We start from the raw sequence: 15,875 nt of genomic DNA on the forward strand, positions 1-15,875 counted from the left end.
ATTACTGCGTTTATTGTTATCGTATTTTCTAATGCATGTAGAAAGGATTTAGAGACACTCATATCATCAGTCCGTGTAGGTAACTATTAGACCACTGTCACCTCATAAATTACTCGGTAAACATGTTCTTTTTTATTTTTTTACTATGTATGGCTTATTCTACAGTAATACTTACCTATATATACTAGCCGGGAACAATTTTCTCTTTCCCAATGTGATGCCCTCAGATTGGGAAGTGACATATGTTGAGGAAGGAGTCGCCTTTTTTGATGTGTAGTTGGCGAAATCACTCTCTATTGTTAAATAGAAGATAATTTTAAAAATGACGCATGTTCACCTTGCCATAAAATGAAGACACAAATATGCCGATATATAATTACAACCAAAGTAAATTTATTTACATCATAAAACAAATATTAAATTCTAAAAGTTTTTGATGAGAGATCGAACGTCCGTTTTGCCATTTGCACAAAACCGGAAAGTGTTTTTTGTCACATCTGAATTTGTTGCGAGGTCTTGCGAAAAGAGAATGAATAATACAAACCGGAAGTGAAGGTTGCTCTATCGCCCCCTTGTAGCCAAGGATGATATTATAAGCGTTAAAGGGCGATAATTGTATTTTCCTTAAGGTCATCCGTTCGTGTTTGTATGTTCACTTGTGTGGAGAAGTCGGTTCCTATAATACCCCTCAATAGTTTGCTGGAAGCTGCAGGAAAGAAAAGATAATGTGGTACAATTAAGCTTAATGTTTTTTTGTTTGCTTTTTTTTTACACAGTGATCACCACTTATCAAGGCCCGGAAGCCACTCAGGGATAAGGGTTAAGGGTTATTGCAAGTACATTACGTTAGTTGAAACAACTTAGAGAAATCTATCTATCTATATATTTTTTTTAATATACTTTCACACGAATTAGTCTGCTATGTAACAAAAATATATATTCTGGATCCAGTTACGTTATTGTTAAAAATATTTTCTTTCCATCGCGAGTATCGCGTTTATACGTGAATTCTGTATACTCACTATTCTATAGCTAGCAATAACATATACTGACCCAACTGGCCACGGGTAGTCTAGTATTATCTAATAGTTAATTACTCACGGAAGCCTGTTTCGCCGTTTACGAATCATGTAGGTGAACGTAGTGAGATTGGAAATCAGAATCCGGCATAAGAAACCTAAAGCTCTACTAGTAAGCTATATTGCTGGAATACCTTATTTTTAAATATATGCTTTTTTGTTTGTTTGTTTTGTTTTGTTTGTTTTTTGTTTTTTTGGGGGGGGGGGGTTAAGTCGTAAGCTCTACTAGTAATCTAAGTAGCAACAGTGCTGGAATACATTATTTTTAAAGTGACAATATGCCTTGCTTGGGGTGAAAATGTAATAAAAAAATAGATTTTTTTTTCTTTTTAGTCTTGTACGAATTCAGTTATTTATAGGACGACCATCTACATTTTATTTCTCTTTGTCTTTCTCTCTGCCCGTTCCACTTTTTCTTGGAACCAACTGAATCGATATGAATATAAAGAAAGGGCAGGTAACTCCCTCAAAACGCTCAGGCGAGCGTAACAATTAAATAAGACAGAATCGCTAATAAACAAATAAATAAACCAACAATAGATATTACATTTAAAAGCGATACACTTCTTGTAAACATTTGAGGAGATACTGTGGTCTTATGGTAGAATGGCAGACTACTTATGGCGCTGTTACGAGTTCGAACCTTTTAGCCGTGTTGAGGGCGGATGGTGCACATATCTCCAAAAATAAATTTTATGCACGTAAAATATTTAATAGATATTTGAATAAAATATTCAAATGTTTAATAGATAAATCTATATATCTATAAAAGTGAACGTGTCGGTGTACATTTCCCTATGCAATAACTCTGTTAATTTTCAGTCTATAGACTCGACATTTGATATACAGGGTATTGAGATTCGGGAAATCGATGTGATCGGTTTTCGGCCAGAAATTTGGCTGTTAAGGAGTCAAAGTTCAACGATTTGACCTTTGAGAACTCTACCAAACTCCTCCGACAATTTTGGGTGTAAACACTTGAAATTTTAGATATAGGTTTCTTGGACATGGATCTAACTTAATAACTAGAGTTGAGCCCAAAACAATAAATGTTAAGGGGTCATAATAGGGGTCAAAGTTAAAAAAGTTGACCGTTTTTTTTTGTTTTGTTTTTTTGCTCAGCATACACCTCCAAACACCTGGGCAACGTTGGCCACCCATGCTAGTATATCTATAAAAGTGAACGTGTCTCTGTGTGTGTTGACCGTTTTTTTTTTTTTTTTTTTTTTTTTGCTCAACATACATCTCCAAATACCCGGGCAATGCCGGGCTGAAATGCTAGTAAATAATACGTATGTATATATATATATATATATATATATATATATATATATATATATATATATATATATATATATATATATATATATGTATATATATATATATTCTTCGTTTGATAATTGAAGCAACAATTTTGATAATAAACCTGTGTTACCCGCAAAGGTGTAATATAGAGGACTGCGCAGAAAAAGTGAAATAAAAAAGACTCAATAAGAGAGACAAGTGCACAAAATACGCGAGAAAATAATAAAATGGAAAATACTCAATTCTCGCATATTTTGTGCACTTGTCTCTCTTATCGAGTGTTTTTTATTTCACTTTCTCTGCGCAGTCCTCTATATTACACCTTTGCGGGTAACACAGGTGGAGAAGAGGTTTATTATCAAAATTGTTGCTTCAATTATCAAACGAAGAAAATCAAAGAACAAAGGGAACAGCCGAAACAAAATGGCGGAACGCACAATTCCCTGCATTATTGAACATTAATTGAGACATCGATTAAAGGTTAAAAATCGATAAAATTAATTATGAACACGAAACAAGCTCGTTGAATTTGTCTAATTATGCGCATACACAAAATTAAACATCCAGTGTAGCAGCAAGTCCTGGGAACATCAACCTGAAAGAACAGTTGGAAATGACTTATATACCATACATTACGACCATGTAATACCTACAGCCACCTACCTTGAAAATGCTGCTGTGAAACCTGACATAGTTATATGGAATAAGTCAGAGAGAGTTGCAACCTTGGTTGAAGTGAGTGTTCCTAATGATGGAGGTCTGAACAGAGCTGAAAGAGAGAAACAGACCAAATACCAAGGTCTCATGTATGATATGAAAAGAAACTGGAATCTTAAGGAGATATCAATCATACCAGTTATTATAGGTGCCACAGGACTTATGAAGAAGAACCTGAAGTCCTACCTAACTAATATTCCTGGAAAACCAAGCGCAAAAGAGATTCAGACAATTGCACTAAAGGGAACAGCGAGGGTACTAAAAAGAGCTCTCGGTTGGTTTCAATAAAAAAGCGGGGCAATGTTGGCAGCTAGTTTGGCTGCCCCATACCAGCATTACAATCTTCAAAGGAAGAAAAATAAAAAATAAAATTTAAAAAAAGTAAAAATCATACAGAATGTAAAACTTCGCAACTGAATTCCCAAAATTAATCTCATACTTGTCGATCAAGTTTTAGTCATTTTCAGGGTTAAAGTGGTGTAAAAAGCAGAAAATTATGTTGTTTTTAAATTGATATATTTTATTTTGATATTTCGAGCAGTCTTTTGCTGTTTGTCAAAATGATTTTGCTTCGTCTTTTGACAAAGAGCAGAGGACTGCGCGAAATATTAAAAATAAATACGATAAATTAAAAACAACATCGTTTTATATGCTTTTTAGGCCACGTATAACACTGAAAATACTTCTATAGAAGCATACGTGGAATAACAAGTTTACACATTATGACTTTAAATCATTAATGTCCATTATTTTGTCGCCGTTGTAAGACACGTGGTGACGCTTTGGTAATCGTCTCATCAGTAGGCCTTCAAATTAAATAGACATGCACCCTGTTAAAACTTACAGTTGAGCACTTTGTGATTTTGTACTAATTTCTGATATTTTCTCTTTTTCTCTTCCGATATATGTGTGTGTGTGTGTGTGTGTGTGTGTGTGTGTGTGTGTGTGTGTGTGTGTGTGTGTGTGTGTGTGTGTTGCATAACGCGTAAGCGATGCTCTATGCTACCTAAAAACAAGCCGATGGCTAACACGTCCAACGTTGAATAAAACCCGATCAGAAAAGGCGTAAGCAAAGTAGAAAATGGAAGTCACCTTATTCTTGACGTCAGCCTCTCCTTCCTTCCCCTACCTATCTCTTTCTCTCTATCTCTCTCTCTCTCTCTCTCTCTCTCTCTCTCTCTCTCTCTCTCTCTCTTTTCTTCCTCTCGTTATTCCAAACTCTGATAAAAGAAGAGAAGGGTTAATGAGTTTAAATGAGAAAATAGCTTAGTGGTTGAAAATCGGTAGAATTTGATTATTTAAGGAGACGGCTCAGCAAGAATATGTTTACACTGGACTTGAAGACGACTATGTTGTAGCCAGCTGGAAAGTAAACTCATGGTACAAAGTTCCACCGGTGGACAGTCCTAGGAGTGAAACTTTGTTCATGGAATTTGTGCTTAGATTTAGACACAGACATAGATTGGGGGAGAATGTTGGTAGTAGTTGTAACTAAACGAGGGTTTGTTGTAAATATTTTGCAGACAATACCATAAATTGAAGCTCAATCGGGTGCTTGCCATAAAAATAACTATTATTGAAAACATTATGGTGAAAATATTATTTTTCAGAGTATTTGAACCAATTTATGAAAATAGTTTTCGGGTTTGTATTACTGTACACATAGATTCGAAAAAGTTGTCAAAAAACAAATACATTAGAAATAAATATTATCAAAGGCAAGATAAGTTACTTTTCTACCAAACTGGATACATTTTTTTTTTGTTTGTTTTTATTCAATGTAACATGTTTATTCAGCTCGAAAAACATGCAGTGTTTACCGATGTATTGGAAAATTCAAAATGGCGCCCGACACTGTCTTTAACATGGTAAGTTTGGCAAAAGGTGTTATAAATAATAAACTAGATAAAATACTATTAAAAAAACACCGAATATATGTCAACTTATGTCACGGTAACATATAATGAGCGAATTTCTAACAGCATTTTGTCTTGTTTATTATTTATAACATCTTTTCCTGAACTTACCGTGTTAAAGAGAGTGTCGGGCGCCATTTTGAATTTTTCAATACATCGGTAAACACTGTATGCTTTTCGAGCTGAATAAACATGTTACATTGAATAAAAACACGAAAAATATATCCAGTTAGGTAGAAAAGTAACTTATCTTGCCTTTGATAACATTTATTTGTTATATATTTGTTTTTTTGACAACTTTTTCGAATCTATGTGTACAGTAATACAAACCCTAGTTTTCTTTTTTCTTCAGCTTTTTTCTGGCTTTCCATTGCCTTAAAAATCAAAAATAAATTTTATAACGTCGCTGTTCTCGCTCCATTACTCTGACGCGATTTCAAGCGCTCTCGAAAATATTCGCCGAATCAGTATGCAGATATGTATGCTGTTATTCGCTTCGATTTTTGTATTTTTAAATTCGATTTAATAGATCTGATTCTTGAAATTAGTCTGATATTCTGATACTATTATTAATCGAGTGTTTAGACGAGTGCGCCGTGTCGCCTCGGCTCTTATTTCAGTATTTGTTTTAATTAGAACGGCGGCTCTTCGCGCCTTCCATCCCCATACCGCAACTTTTCACACCGGCGCACTCACGCCTTCCCCCGTCTCACTCATTTTCTAATCGTCGTTGTCGTTAGAAAAAGTGCGCCATTTACATAAGGTGACACGTTCAACTTTAATGGCGGCTGTAAACTGGATGGAAAATTTCATTGTTTTATTTATTTGCTTGTTTGTTTTTGTGTTATTATTCCTGTTTTCATGACTTTATCATCGAGTCATTTAATTAAACAAATGGCTTATATATATATAGTCTCTATCTACGTCTCTTTTCTCTCTCTCTCTCTCTCTCTCTCTCTCTCTCTCTCTCTCTCTCTCTCTCTGTTCTTCTCTCTATGTTTTCGTCTCCTTTTTGCCTATTCGATTGAAATTCTCTTTCTATATTTTCATAAATATATGCTAGCAAACCACTCGGCGTTGCCCGGTCGTAAAATACGCCTAAATATTATATTTTAAGTCATTCTTATTTATTATAAACGTAGATTCCATGAACAAACCTTATTTCTTAGAGCTGCATGCCTGTGGAACTCTCTTCCGTTTGCCTGTTTCCCATCTGACTACAACTTGGTTGTCTTCAACTCCAACATAAACAAATTCTTGGTGAACCGCCCCCTTAAGTAATCCAATCTGCCAAATGTCCATTACTAACGATTACTACGATATTATCCCATTGATTACTGGACACTCAATAACCCTTATCCTCGAGTGGCCTCCGGGCCTTGATAAGTGGTGACTCCTATGTAAAAAAAAAATGAAGTAAATAAAACGGAAAAAGAACCTCTGAGACATGTGCATGCGAGTATTTTTTTCTAAGCAGTTCACTTCTTATAAGTAAAAAAAAAATACTCGAACTAAGATCAAAACCAAAATCTAAAGACAGTAAGTAAAGTACGATAACCATTAAACCAACTTGACATGATCTTTCAAATGAATTTTTGAATCAACCTATACATAACATAAGAAGGCTGTCATATTTCACGATTGTGTATACGCAGTCGTAAAAATGTTGAAAACAGATAAAAATCCTATCACCCCCCCCGCCTCTCGTACCATTTTTTCAATTTTGACCTCTTATCAGGGTTTTTTTTTTTTCTGATGAAAACCGATTAAAAAGTTTTCCACGTGTCTTAATACTCTATACACCAAATTTGAAGTCTGTAGATTAAAAATTCGTTGAATATCTAGGTTCAGAAATGTCCTTATATACACATTCTGATATATATACTAGCAGTAAGACCCGACGTTGCCCGGGATTGAATGATGATCAACAAATATTTAACGCTCCTATATCTTTATTCTCATTGAAATCCGTGTAATCGCCCGGGGAGGAAGCTTCACATGCCTCCATGCAGTAACTTAGTCCAAAGTATATATTATTCTACATTGCACTCTAGAGAACCTACTGTTTCTTTTATAAAATTATTTTATATAAATTTCTTTCCAGTTAACAAAAAAAATATCAAGAAACTTACGTGTGATGTTTGAACTTACAGACCACGTCAACAACACAGCAACTTGCTTTTTTATTTTAATTGATATTCCAAATAAGCAATTTGCTCTGCCTCACCATGAGAAATTTGAAAACTTTGAAGTGTCGGATATAATGATAATATCGATTCTTTAAGAGGATCCATCGGGATAATGCAAAGCTCAACCAATTGCTTTATTTCGCTCCTAATGTATCTATTGTTAGACGTCGCATCCCTATTGCTAGCTAGCACCCTCTCTCCTCTTCTGATGAGAAGCATTAGACTTCGTAATACCATGGTATAAAGTGTTTTACTTATCCTTCACCCCTATTTGATGTATCATCCTTATTGAATAAACGAATAAATCTATATATATTATTGATCTCCGACAAAAGGAGGGTGGACCTGTAAATTCACCCTCCTCCGTTCGTCCGTTCGTCCGTCCACACATTTCTCAATAACTACGCCTTGGAATTTTGTGAAATTTTACACAAACATTAAACATGATATGGGTAAAAAAGTAACAGAACGGATTTTCCGGGAAAACTCCTAGGTGTGCCTTTCGGGTTAAAATGGCTAAAATTGACACTTTTATGCTTATTAAAAAAAAAAAAAACTGATCCCGTGGATAAACTTTCTAGAAACTTGTAACTAGCTGATTTCTATATCATTTTGTTTATACTTCGCGATAACTCTTGGGTGTGCCCAAGGGGCTCTTTTAGGACTAATAAAAACACTCCATTTTAGAGACTATTTCACCATATTTGTCCAAACTTTTCTGTGTATGTGTATTTAGCGGTTTTGCATGGTGCTGAACTCAAATGAAAATATGTTAAGGCCTTGGGGATTTTGGGGGCTAAATGTGGGGGGAGGCAGCAAATGATGGACTTAGTCATTTATTTTTTAGTATGGTGCAGAACTCAAATTTACATATGTTAAGGCATAAAACTGCACCGGTTGTTCATTTTCACCAGGATTTGACGTCTCCTGGGGACTTTTGGGGTTAAATGGGGGTTAGGGGTATTTGTAATTTTTTATGCCTCGTTCACTGGGCACCCACGTAGACCATGCATGCTTCACTTGTTTTTATAATGTCGTTTTCTTATTTTATTGATACTGTGTGTTTATATATATATATATATATATATATATATATATATATATATATATTGATACTATATATATATGCATATAATATATATACATTGATACTATATATATATATGCATATAATATATATATATATATTGATACTATATATATATATGCATATAATATATATATATATATATATATATATATATATATATATATATATATATATATATATCCTCCCCTTTACTCTTGGAGTTCTTGTACGAAAATCGCTACTAACTAATGGCTTTGGTCATCTCTGCATTTGACAATGTCTACATTATGATTTCGTTCATATATATAACCGATGCAGATGATAGCGTAGGAATTAGAAGCGTTGACTGTCAGCATGCCGGTCGTGTTTCAATCCCCGCTTCAGGCACCCATTTTAACTACGTGCAAAAAGTATGATACAGCGAAGTAGTCTGTCTGGTGATATCGTCGTCGTAGGCGGAACTCGGATACGCGTGGATATTTTGCTCATTGATATTTCCCACGAGGTGAAAATATACTATCTGTGCACGGAAGAGATAACCGCAGGGTCACACGTTGTGCTTCAGCTTTCGTTTAGGCTTTTTTTTTTTCTTTTTGCTGTTTGCAAAGATTTCTTATGTTTTCGAGTATTGTTCTTCTCTAACTACCTTTGTTGCTTTATTGCAAATATATATATATATATATACAGAGTGACCAAAAAAAAAAGAAGCTAAACGGAGGCCATCTAGAACATATGCTGCAGAACGGAGAAAAAAAGGGCCAAAGACACTAGTGTGTTGATGTGATGTTTTGAATGTAATCAACTAGTTATGACCAAAGTTTCATTTCATTCGGAGAAAACACTAAGCAACAGGGCCTAATTAGAGTTGGGGCCCGTTTTTTGGGGTAACCCTGTGTATATGTATATATATATATATATATATATATATATATATATATATATATATATATATATATGAAATGGGCTTAGAAAGATGTATATTTAAATGAGTGAGGTCACCAAAAATCGTTATGTATTTTTTTAAAAAGAATTTGAACGCAAATTCAGAATAATTGATATATCAAATGTAGGGAAAACATAACAAATGATTCTCTAATGAAAAACAAATCAACTAACTTCCCAAACAAACAGAAAATACGAAGGAACTAAACACTTTTGAAAGGCTCTGGCACCTTAACCCCCAGCAAAAAAAACCCGAAAATTTTAGAATCACTAGGGAACGAAAATTATTAAAAACAAATTAGCTCTAACATAGCACAACCATATCTAAAATCACAACACATACATTAACTAAAAAAAGAAAAAACACCTCAACCCCCAGCAAGAAGGCAAACCCACCAGTAACCTAACACGAAAGCAAAAATCAACGACATAATAGCAACATAGTTATAAAGGAAACCGACAAAGGTAGTGCGGTAGTTATCATGAATAAATGTTACTATAAAACGAAAATTTTAGAATCACTAGGAAACGAAAATTATTAAAAACAAATTCGCTCTAAAATAGCACAACCATATCTAAAATCACAAAACATACAAATCTGCGAAACATACAATACAACATTAACTAAAAAATCACAAAACATACAATAGAACATTAACTAAAAAAGAAAAAACATACAATACAACATAAAATAAAAAATAAAAAACATACAATAGAACATTAAGTAAAGAAATCACAAAACATACAATAGAACATTAACTAAAAAAGAAAAACATACAATACAACATTAACTAAAAAGAAAAAAACATACAATACATTAACTAAAAAAGAAAAAACATACAATAGAACATTAACTTAAAAAGACAAAACATACAATAGAACATTAACTAAAAAAGAAAAAACTTACTCACACACTTCACAACAAAAACAAACAGCTAACCCAAAATACACAAATCTAACATACAAAACTCAGAATACATCAGCATCCCAAACCCCAATGATTTCACATTCAGACCCTTTGTAATAGGACCAGCATGCTCAACAAGCAGACTTAGCAACTTAATAGAAATATTATTACAGCTCTCAGCGATTTAGTTAGAAGCTACATAAGAGATGGCATACATTCCCTTAGCTCCCTACCACAAACAGTAGGTGGTGGGACAATACGAGCTACATTCGATGTTAGCAGCCTTTACAGTAATATCCCCCACAACTTAGAGAAAGAAGCTATCTCATACTGGATCGACAAACATACACCAACATTACACCCCAGATTCACCAAACAATTCGTGATTGACAGCATAAACATAAGCCTCAACAAAAACTCCATCGAATTTAATGACAACTACATCCAAATACTGGGTACAACAATGGGTACAAAAATGGCACCAACATATACCACCCTTACACTCGCCTTCCTTGAAGAGACCCTTTATGCAAGAATAGAGCAGAAATACTGACACAATATCAAAACACTCTTCATAAAATCTTGGAAAAGATAACTGAACAATTGGTTTATCCTTGGAAACCTATATGGGAGGATATTAGAGAGCTCCATACTATACTATAAAATCTACACCCCAAAATAAACTTCACACTAGAACAAAGCCCCACAGAACTACCTTTTCTAGACATCCTAATGACAATTAAAAACAACAGCATAATTACAGACATCTACCACAAACCCACAGACACCCAACAATACCTCCACTTCAGAAGCCACCATCCCCAAAACTGTCTAAAACCCATACCCTACTCCCTGGTACACAGAGTCTGCATCATAGTCACAGACAAACATCTCCGACTCGACTAATAATGAACTGCAAATGACCATGGGGAAAAGAAGATATCCACCACTACTAATACATAAAGGTATCGAACTGGCAGAAAAAATTCCAGTGACCAACTAAGAAATAAAAAAAACACAACAAAGAACAAATTTTGGCATACGTCTTTACACACAACACAAACAGCACAGAACTATTTATAGAGATAACAGAAATCTTTATCCTTCTCAGTAATAACGATAAACTAAGCAGCATACTTAAAACAACAAAAATAATAAAAAGCAGACGCGAACCCAACAACTTAAAACACACCATAACCTCTTCTAAACTCGATCAACACACTACAAAAGGGGTTACAAAATGCAATAAACAGCAATGTAGAGTTTGTGGCATAATAATAGAAGGAAACACGAACACATTCAAAACCCAACACAACCATTCAAAATAAAAAAGATCTAAATTACACCTCCAGAAATGTAGTGTATGTACAGCATGCGAAAAATCTTGCATAAATGCCACCAAAGATCTCAGCAATAGAGTGGCCTTACATAAGAGCAACATGAAAATTGCAAATAACAGTCACCTGTGTTAAAAGCACGTACATATATGCAGTGGAAATAGCTTCCAAATAATACCAATCTTCTAAAAACACAATTATTTTTATTTACTTACATAGGAAAAAAATTTCCGAATTGAACAGATCTTAATATCAACACACAAACAAATGAAATGCAAAATACACTCGCATGCACGTACATATACATGCACACCCACACATATAAATCAGAACCGACACATTAAAACACACGCGCATACAGTCACACAAAGGCACAACCCCATATCTATAATATAACACATTAGAGAATACCAACCTTACTTTACTAAGAATCCAACAACAATAAGAAATACCTAGAGTCACAGTGTAGTATCTGTTCCGATATTGCACCCGCCCCTTCTACCCTCAGTCAGTTGATGAGATATCCTTCGTGATTGAGACAATTCTCATTGTTATTTTTCTACCTATCCAGGGTGAACCCCTTTTGGGAAGCGGGATGTTCGCCACATTGAAAACCGATCCTGTGTCTGGCCCTGCCCACGTTGGGAGACAAATAAATGGGAACACTAAAAAAATATCATATGTCTATCTATAAATACGCCTCTTTATATAAACAAACATACTATTATAAATACCCCAACCGACTAAGACTAAAGCGAAAATCACAACAGAAAGAAATTAAAATCTAAAAGAATAAAAATAAAAATTGAATGAAACCAAATTACGAATTCTCTCAAGGTATACTTAAGCTACAAGACATGGCACACATTCTACAAACCAATACAAGGAAACACACAAACACACACATGCACACTCACACACCCTCGCACACACACAAAATGACACACTTATTTGACGTGCTCTCCACTGCCACTCAAGTAAGAAGAAGAAATAAAGAAAGAAAAAAAAGAAAACGGAGAAACGTAGAAAAGGGAGGCAAAAACAAAAGACAGCAATGACCATGGTCTGAACCCCAATAAGCAAGGGTAAGGGCGGAACACGCCCATGGAGATATAAGAATCATTTACAGATATTTCCACCTCTTCGAAACATGTCACCAAAATGAACTGCGAAATCGCTTTTATAAATTTTAAATATATTTGAAATATTTTACATTTTGAATACTTTCTGAAGAGGACGCTTCACAGAACGTCCGAAACGCGTTAAAAAAGAATATTTCAATGAGAACAATGATCTAAATAATGAAAAAAAATAAAAATACGAAATAATAAAATAAGTTTAAAAAATGCATAACAATTGTTACTGACCTCACTCATTTAAATGTATATATATATATATATATATATATATATATATATATATATATATATATATATATATATATATAGTAAGAATATGTGTGTGAGGACACTTCTCAACCTAAAAAAATTATACGAAATTTGTTTCTGCGTACTTGAAATTTGGTATATAGGGTATTCAGATATGTGGAAAACTTTTAATCGGTTTTTATCTGTAAAAGGATTAAAAATTAAAAAATTGGTGCTTTTAGGTCATTGGATTTTTATCTGTTTGCCAACTGTTTCGCTAGGTTTGAAAAATCTTTTTAAAGATCTTGGCAAGCTGGTCCAATGGTCATCGTACTTGAATCACTATCTTAAAGTTTTAGTTTCGATCTTTGCTCGATTATTTTTTGTTACTTACAAGAAGTCAACTGTTTAGAAAAAATATGATACTCGCCTGCACATATCATCATCATCTAGTATATATATATATATATATATATATATATATATATATATATATATATATATATATATATAATCTGCGGTCACGTGTTTGGTCGCGATACGACTCATCAGCGCAGATGGACCGTGGGGTTCCGAGTCCAGTGCACTGCCATCGAGCCCATCCTCGTCACTGTAATATACCGCATTTTTAGCAGTTTATTTATTTTTTTATTTTACTATATACCGACTCAATCAAACTTATCCTTTATTCCTTTATTTTATAATTTCAATTTGATTATTTATTAATTTATGCTACTTGTGCATCTTATTAGTTATTATATAGTTCATTTAATCCTACATCTCATCGTATTTCACATTCATCGGACCGTAATTATTTATCTTAGCATTCTTAATCTTCATTTCTGGCTTAAATGCAGTCCCACCATTATCCCTATAACGTCCCGACTATCTCTCACCTCTATCTAAATGCAAAATGAATGTCGATGCTCAAAATGTATTTTGACCCCTCACTTTACTTAAAAATTCACCAAATATCAGGAAATACACCAATTTTAATTAAATTTTCAGTATTTATCAAATAATGATCGCGGAATATAATGAACTAATTATTTAAATCATAGTGGAAATATATCATTTTGTTTCAACAAAAAATACCTTTACTAAAGTTATAATTTTCAGTGGTAAATATAAAACGTAAGAATTTATTTTTGCTTTTATTATATAAATAAAGCATCGCAATTTGTAACAATAAAATAAAATAACTTTTACAGGAACATTGCAAAAAAAGCCCCTATAATCCGTATTAATGAATTCGATATAACTCGAAGAAAAATGAATTTCTCGAACTACCGATATAGCCATTGAATTAAGCATTGTTTATTTAATATTTTCACACAAAAAAAGTTTGTTTTTTTTTTTTTACACAGTGATCACCACTTATCAAGGCCCGGAAGCCACTCAGGGATAATTTTTATATGCAAGACTTTAATAATTTCCTTGCTCGTAAGAATGTGAAACTCAATAAGTGATTATGTTTATGTAAAAAAATGTAAAATCAGCACATATTTAACCATATTCAATCATCAATTTGGCATAGAGCACTGTTTATACTATTAAACTCCATTTCTCACTTCAGACAAAAATCTATTATCGATATCCATAAGGTCGTTTTACTTTTGATATTTTCTTACCCAGTAGATAATTGATTTTATCATCAATTCCAAATAGATATAATTAACAGTTTTCTGAGGTTGGCTATATTTCAGGTGAACGATGCCACGCCAGGCAGTTAAAGTTCTTCGGCTATTTTTAAAGAGCAGGGGAAGACAACGAACAGAGTTCAACTGGAAATACGACTATAGATTTTGTCAGAAAGATCGAATGCAGAGGGGTCTGGAGAGCTATGATCATCAATGTCTGAAATAACAGACCAGTAGAAGAAGTAGAAGAAGAAGAAGAAGAAGAAGAAGAAGAAGAAGAACAACAACAACAACAACAACAACAACAAGAAGAATAAGAACAAGAACAAGAATAAGAACAAGAAGAACAAGAAGATATCTCAGGTACATGTGAGACTTTGTGAAATCCCGCGTCGGTATCTTCAAGAGTGGTGTTTGTTATGGCCGCCCCGCAACCGGAACTTTTTTCATCAGTGGCAGGCTTTCACTTTTCACCGGTTTTTCCTTGTTATTGTTTTTATTCACGCTGCGACGTGACTTTCTTTATCTTTTTGCCTTTTATTTTCTCTGGTCTTTTTCTGTCGTTAATTCCCCTTCAGCTTAACTTAATCTATTTCCGAAAGATTTATTCTATTTCTTTAAATAATAAGGATCGTTGTCTCCACGTGACCGGCGCTTCCGCGGATTTTTTAACTAGTGCAACTTGGAAGCTTCGCACGCGCTTCTTCCTTCTTCAACCCTGAGTGTGAGATTAACTAGTAAGTCTTGTTTCACTTCAATTCTCCAACTATTTTTGCTATTAAGTTCAATATTAATTCATTCATATTTTTTCTACCATTTGTCAATTAACCACTAACTTAGAACCGTACGCGAATTTTCCATGTGTTATGTAGCTAGCCCCCTTTTCTTTCCTTCTCTTTATTCTACTTATTTTTTCCTTCTGCGTCGCAACGTGACTTATTATTGTTTTTTATTTCTTTCAGAAATTTTACCTGTTTCACGGAATAAATTTCCCTTTCCACTATAAATGGAATTGGTTTTTCTTTCGGTGTTTCCGAGTTTATGCTGGCTGTCTAAACCAAATGTCAATGGCATTTTTGGGGAGGGCAGCACAGGTGTAGTTTTAGTTTTGATATTCAAGTATATTTCATAAATCTATGAAAATCACTTCAACTCAATGGGAGATGACGCTTAACTATCTAGGTGTCCCAAGTTCGAATCCAGTTCGTTCCACAAAAATCACTTTCACTGAGGATGTTGGCAACTTTCACGCAGTTCTCGTAAGTACTCGATGTCTTTCTAGAAATATTTCTGGCGAAAAATCACCAGGGAAATCAATACAAGAGAATCTTCGGATTCAAACTAAATGGTGATGACGTCAACGCAAATGCTGAAAAAAAAATACTATAAGACTATTGGGTATGATCT

The sequence above is a fragment of the Euprymna scolopes genome, chromosome 37 (assembly GCF_053919585.1).
Source record: "Euprymna scolopes isolate OS-2025 chromosome 37, ASM5391958v1, whole genome shotgun sequence".
In the NCBI taxonomy this organism is placed as follows: Eukaryota; Metazoa; Mollusca; class Cephalopoda; order Sepiida; family Sepiolidae; genus Euprymna; species Euprymna scolopes.